Source organism: Pteropus medius, unplaced genomic scaffold (genome assembly GCF_902729225.1).
Source record: "Pteropus medius unplaced genomic scaffold, Ma_sr-lr_union100, whole genome shotgun sequence".
NCBI lineage: Eukaryota > Metazoa > Chordata > Mammalia > Chiroptera > Pteropodidae > Pteropus > Pteropus medius.
Window position 1 is genome coordinate 1 of NW_024341032.1, and position 7,420 is coordinate 7,420.

General features: G+C 33.7%; 1 pseudogene; it reads right to left on the reverse strand.

Moving 5' to 3' along the window:
* Positions 1-4,836: 4,836 nt before the first annotated feature.
* Positions 4,837-4,955, reverse strand: LOC120592233 (uncharacterized; annotated as a pseudogene).
* Between the last annotated feature and the right edge of the window lie 2,465 nt (positions 4,956-7,420).

Sequence of the window (7,420 nt, forward strand, 5' to 3'; positions counted from 1 at the left end):
AAAAATAAGTAAAATGATTATAGCAATGCTGGTAAATAGTCATTTACCATATGGTAAATAGTCATTAAAGGTGAGCTGTTATTATTTATGTTCTTATATTTTCCAGGAGATTCTTTATCTTAACACTTATTAGACGTTTTTTCCCCTTAATTCATGTGTTCCCCTATAAACTATAAGTTCTTTAAAGACAAACATCTCTTCTGTGTTGTTTAGTATTTTACTCCTGGAGCTAAGAACAGCACAGAGTATATAAAAGGAGCACAATAAATATTTCTAAAAATCATGTTTTTTGGCCAAAAATCTGAATAGTTTCTGCATTTCTCACATGCTAAGTAATAATATCTACTATCCCAATGACCTCTCTCATTTTTCCCTCCACAACCACTACTCAGTTGTAGTGGCTCCTAAATACTCTTCTAGCATTTCTGAATACTCTCTCTTATTTAGCCAATTATATGGGTGTTGGAATGAGCTCTGCAAACACAGATCTTTCATTTCCTAGTTCAAACTTTCAATGCTTCTTTTTTTTGTTTGTTCAATTACTAGGCAATTGAAATTTTGTAATAAAAGTGTAAGTATAAAAGGTAAAGAAGAAATCGAGTTACAGTTTTTCATTTGTTGGCCTTATCTTTACGATGCATAAAGAACAATAAAAATTTTATATATTTAGGGTACATAACTTGATTTGATTTTGTTTGTAAACATAGTGAAATAATTGCCACAATAAAGCTAATTAAAATATTCATCATCTCACATTGTTAGAGCTTCCTTTCTTTTCCTTTCCTTCCCTTCCTTCCTTCCCTTCCCTTCCCTTCCCTTCCCTTCCTTTCCTTTTCTTTTTTTTTTCCTTTTGTTTTTCCTCTAGTGAGAACATTTAAGATCTACTCTCTAGGGAATTTCCAATATTTAATATAGTGTTGTTAACTACAGTCTCATTGGTGTACATTAGATCTCTAGAACTTACTCATTTTGCATAAAGAAAACTTTGTACCCTTTGACCTACATCTCTCTTTTTCCCTCCTCCAGACTCTAGCAACCTCTTATTTTAGCCTCTACTTCTACAACTTTGACTATTTTAAATTCGACATATAATTTATTCATATTTTATTTGTCATTCTCTGTCTCATTTATTTCAATTAGCATATGTCCCCCAGGTTCATCCAGGTTGCCAGAAATGGCTGAATATATATATATATATATATATATATATATATATATATATATATATATATATATATATATTTTTTTTTTTTGGGCAGAAATACCATATTCCATTTTGTATATGTAGTATGTAGTTACTTTTTTAAAAAAATATATATTCATTCATTAATAGACATTTAGCTTGTATCCATAACTTGGCTTCAATTAACATGGGATTTCAGAATCTCTTTGAGAAAGAGGTTTTAGTTCCTTTGTATATATACTCGGAAGTGGGATTCCTGGATCATGACATAATTTTATTTTTAATTTTTTGGGAAAAAAATTCTATACTTTTTTTCATAATGGCTCTACTAATTTTACATACCAATCAAAACTGTACCAAGATTCCCTTTTCTTCACATTCCCACCAACACTTACATATTGTCTTTTTTTTGGTAATAGCCATTCCAATAGGTGTAAGGTGATATCTCGTTGTGGTTTTGATTTGCATTTTCATGTTTAGTGATGTTGATATCCTTTTTGTATACCTGTTAGCCACTTGTGTGTCTTCTTGGAGAAATGTCTATTTAGACCTTTTGCTCATTTTTTTAATCAAATTATTTGTTTTTGTTGACCGGTTTTTGCTTTTGCTATTGTTAGGAGTTCCTAATATATTTTGGATATAATCTCTTATGAGTAGATGGTTTATAAATATTTTCTCTCATTCCATAGGTTGCTTTTTAATTTGCTGATTGTTTCCTTTGTTGTACAGAACCTTTTTTATTTTGATGCAATCCCACTTGTTTATTTTACTTTAGTTGACTTTGCTTTTGATGTCATATCTGAAAAAATGATGGCCCAGAAGAAAGACAAGAAGCTTTCCCCCCAAAAATTAGTTTTAGAACTGTTTTAGATTTATAGAAAAATGGAGAGGAAAGTACAGAGTATCTCATATACCCTTTGCCATGACACTTACATAGCCTCCCCCATTAACAACATGGAAACTTTTTTCCTGTTTTCTTCTAATTGTTTTATGTTTTCAGCTTATATGTTTAAATTTTTAATCCATTTCAAGTTGATACCTGTATGTGATATGAGATAAAAGTCCCAATTCATTTTTATGCATGTGCATAATTAGTTTTTCTAACAGCATTTGTAGAAGAATCTATCCTTTTGTCATTGTGTATGCTTGGCAATCATTTAGATAATCAGTCGAGTGGGTCTATTTCTGGATTCTCTAGTCTGTTCCATTAGTTTATGGGTCTGTTTTTATACCAGTACCATATCTTTTATTTATTCGAAGTTCGTAATATATTTTGAAATTAGGAAATGTCATGCATCCGTATTTGTTCTTATTGTTCAAGATTGCTTTGGCTATTGGGGACCTTATGTGGTTCCATATGAATTTTAAGGTAGTTTTTTTTGTTTTTGTTTTTTAATGTATTTCTGTAACAATACCACTGTGAGTTTGATAGAGATTGCATTGAATCTTCAGATCACTATGAGTTGTATGAACATTTGTTAACACTACTATTTTTTCCAATTCATGAACATGAGCTATCTATTTATGTATGATTTCTTTAATTTCCTCCACATATGATTCATAATTTTCGGTGTATAAGTCTGTCACCTCTTTGGTTGAGTGTAATTCTAAGCATTTTATTTTATTTTTGATGTTATTGTAAATAATTTTTTTATTTCCTTTTCAGATATTTCATTATATATATATATATAGAAATGTGACTAATTTTGTATGTTGATTTTATATTCTGCGACTTCTCCAAATTTGTTTATTAATAGTATTGTATTTTGGTGGAAACCTTAGGGTTTTCAAATCATGTCAACTGCACACAGCAATAATTTTACTTTTTTCCTTTTTGATTTGGTTAACTTTTACATCTTTTTCTTTCTTCATTTCTCTGGCTAGAATTTGCAGTACTAGATTGAACAGAAGTGGGGAGAATGGGCACACTTGCCTGTTCCTGATCTTAGAGAAAAACCTATTAGTTTTTTACCCATCAGTGAGTATGAGGTTTGTTAGCTGTAGACTTTTGCTATATGGCCTTCATTAGAATGAAGTACATTCCTCCTATACCTAGTTAAGTATTTTTATTGTGAAAAGCATTGAATTTTGCTAAATCATTTGTAGGTACTTATTGAGATCACCATATAATTGTATCTTTTATTTGATTAATGTAATATATCACAGATATTGATTTGCTTATGTTGAACAATATTTACATCCCAGGAATAAGTCTCACCTGATTATGGTGTATGGTCCTTTTAGTGTATTGGAGTCTGTTTGTTGGTACTTTGTTGAGACTTTTTGCATCTATATGTATCAGGATATTGGCCTATAGTTCTTGTGGTGTCTTTATCTGGTTTTGGTATCAGCATGGTCCTAGAATTTCGTTCTCTTCTATTTTCTTGGAAGAATTTAAGGAGAATTGGTATTAATCCTTCTTGGAATATCTGGTACTATTCACCCATAAAGACATGTGATCCTGAGTATTTTTTCTTGAGAAGTTTTGAATACAGATTCAATCTTTTTATTTGTTATTGGCCTTTTCAAGCTTTTTGTTTCTTCTTTATTCAGTTTTTGTAGATTGTATGTTTCTAAGAACTAATCTATTTGTTCTAGGTTATCCAACTTGTTCTCATATAATCTTCATGATAGTCTCTTGTAAATCTTTTTATTGCTAAGTTATCTGTTGTAATAGCCTCTCTTTCATTACTACTTTATTTTTTTTGGTGCCGCCCTCACGCCTCAGCCGGGCCTTAGCTTAGCTAAGCATTTGTTGATTTTGTTTATCTTTAAAAAAAAAAAAAACCCTCAGTTTTGTTGCCTTTTCTAGTTTCTACTTGATTTATCTCTGCTCTAATTTGTATCATTTCTTTCCTTACATTAACATTAGGCTTAGTTTGTTTTTGTTTTTGTTTTTATTTGTTTGTTTTAGTTAGTTTGTTTGTTTGAAGTGAAAGGTTAAGCTGCTTATATGAGATTTCTTTTTTAACACGGGTGTTTATTGCTATAAACTTCTGTCTTAGAACTGCTTTGCTATATCCCATAAGTTTGGCATGTTGTAATTTTATTTTCATTTGTATCAAGATATTTTTAAATTCCCTTTTGATTTTTTTTTTTGAGCCAATGTTTTTTCAGGAGTATATTGTTGACTTTCCACATATTTGTGATTTTTTTTTTCCATTTTCTTATTGTTACTTATCTCTAGTATCATTTCATTGCCGTCAAAGGAGATAGTAGGGAACATTTCTATCTTCTTAAATGTATTAAGACTTATTTTGTGACCTAATGTGATCTATCCTGGATAATGTTCCATGTGCACTTAGAAGAATATTTAATCATTCGTTGTTGAGTAGAAAATTCTGCATACATCTGCTAGTTTCATTTTGGCAGTAGTGTTATTCAAGTCAGTAGTTCCTTACTGATTTTCTGTCTGGATATTTTCTTCATCATTAAAAGTGGAGTATAAAGTCATGCAATGTTGTTGTATTGGTGTCAATTCCTCCCTTCAAATCTGTTAATATGTGCCTTACATATATAAAATCTGATGTTAGGTGTACGTATATTTATAATTGTTATATTTTTTCTGTTGAATTAACCTCTTTATCATTATGTAATAAACTTCTTTGTTCCTTTTTTAAAATTTATTTATTTTTATTTATTTAATTTTTTTATGCCTACAGCACCTGATCTTTCTAGGTGGTCTCCCATCCAAGTACTAACCAGGCCCAACCCTGCCTAGCTTCCAAGATCAGACGAGATTGGTTGTGTTCAGGGTGACATGGCCATTTCTTTATTCCTTTTTGACAGTCTATTTTTTTCTGATGTAAGTATAGCACTCCCTTTTTCTGGGGGGGGGGTTACTATTTTTGTATAATATCTTTTTTCATCCCATTATTACCGAGAGTGGTGTTCCCCTTTTGGTGCATTGTCCAGGTTCTTGATGTCTTGAATAAAGAACTGAGTAAGATAGCAAAATACAGCAGAAAATAATAGCTTTATAAGAAGCAATAGTACACTACCAGACATGGAAGCAGGCCTGAGCAAGAGAAGAATGGCTCAAAGGATCAAGGGCTCAGGGGCACAGTAACAAAGTCTTTGGGGTTTTTTCCCCTGTTTGCTGTGAGTGGTTACTTTTCTTAAAAGGTCTGCTTTCTTGATTGACGACTAAAATTGACAGGACCCAGTGACTCATCATTTCCTTTCCGCTCATGTTCATTTCCAGAATTCAGTCGGTTATAATGATTTTAATAAACTTCCGGACATGTGCATTATATTATATTGATGGTACAATGAGGCTCAGGTGAGTTGAAGGTCGTTGGGACCTTCATTGCGCAGGTGTGAGTGACTGGCTGAAACTAGTATTCAATCTTCTGCTCACTTGTTTCCTTGTATGAGTTATATTTAGCTCGAAAATACCTTCTGGCTTGCTTAATTGTGGGTAGTTTAGGGCAGACACTTTCTAGAATAGGATGACCTCATAATTATGGCATGCAGCCCCAAACTCCCTAATTTTCCTGTCTAACCCTTTCTAAGAGCCATGAACTCCCTTCTTATTAGTAGAGATGTTGAGGGACAGGAGATCTCTTTTGTATCTGCTTCCTGCTGAGAAGAGTGGTAGTCCATGCTTCTTGGAGTTTCATGGAGTTCTTTCCCTCTGTCTCAGTCAGGACGGAGTCTTGAGTATCCCACTGAAGTGCCGCCCATCTCTAGACAAGGAAATACAAAGATTCAAACTTGTTATTTGAATCATATATCTAGTTACATTTCGATTATTCATTTTCCTATCAAGAGGATAACGAAAATCAGGCTTGGTTTATATATTCCGTAAGATAAAACAAAAACAGAAAGAAACAAACAAAAAAAAAAGCAAAAAAAGCAAACAAAAAAACAAACAAGAAAACAATCTTGGGTTAAAGGACCCCTCCTTTCTCAGATTCTAAGAGCCTTGTTTTGTCTTAAAGCCATTTCTGCCTTATAATGGGCCAAGGAGAATGCTGAATTTCAGTAATCCTTATCAATAGCCAGAGGACCTGAGTCACCAGATTTAACATAAATTATCTAAGTTAGAAGGAAAAGGTCTTTCTTCAAAGGAAGAAAGAAAAGACTAGGTTTACTAAAAAGATTTAAACTTTTGCAAGTGATGGCCATATTACTATGATATTCAACTTATGTTTGTCCTTAAAGCTAAAGTGGGTCTCTGTGGAGGTACAATGAATGGACTCTGAGGAGCTTCATCAGTTGAAGCATTGAAGACTAGGGGCGGATCCTCTGAAGCGAAATTTGCTGAGGTCCTCATATTCTCCTCTTCCCCACTGGGGTAAGTAGCCACTGAGGAATGCCTCTTGATGCCAGCTTTGGTATTTATGCCATGTGTTGGTGACAGAGTGGGTGGTGGTTTCAGTGGCTCAGACCTTGGATATGCACAGGAGTGGCTCTGGGCTCAGGAGCCCATAGTGGCATGGACTCCAGGCCATCCCGTCTGCCTCTACGAAAACCCATTGCATCCTTGATACCAAAAGGTATAGCCGTTCACAGTAGCAATGAGGGGATCTGAGGCCCTCAGTAGAGAAAGGTGCAAGGTCTACCCTCTCTCCTCTCTTACCATGGGGATCCTTCTTGGCACCAAGCTATGCTAGCCTGAGGGATGGATTGGGGCATCTAAACGCTCTCATGGGCTCACACTCTTCTATTTCACTATCTTCATACAGTTTGCCCTAGTCTTCAGGCGTGCTAACTCGTGGTCACAAAACGGCTATTATCACTTCAAGAACCACATCTGAACCCAGCTATATCCAAATGAGAGAGCCAGAAAATAAAGCAAAAGAACTCTTTTTACATATTTCTCTCCTTATATCATAAAATTAACCTTCTCCAGAAGTTAATATAGACTTCCCTTTATGTGTCTTCAGTCATGTGATTATGCCACATAGCTGACCAACTTAAAAGAATTGACAAAATGATTATCTCCCATTTTCAGTATCTATCATCAGTGTTTTGAAAAAAGTGTCCAAAGAGAAGAGACTATTATTAATTATATGATGTGAGTTTTTAAATTTAACTAGGAAATGACACAAATACTTTTCATATTAAGAGACACTAGCTCCCTTCTGGGACATCTTTGTATACCTACCTACATTCTCCATCTCAAAGAAATTCTGACTACAGACAATACAACTTCAAATGCAAGTTATGATGTGTAAGAGCTAAGTCATGGCAAAGCAAAGAGGGAACACTGGGTCTTCAGGGGAAATCCTT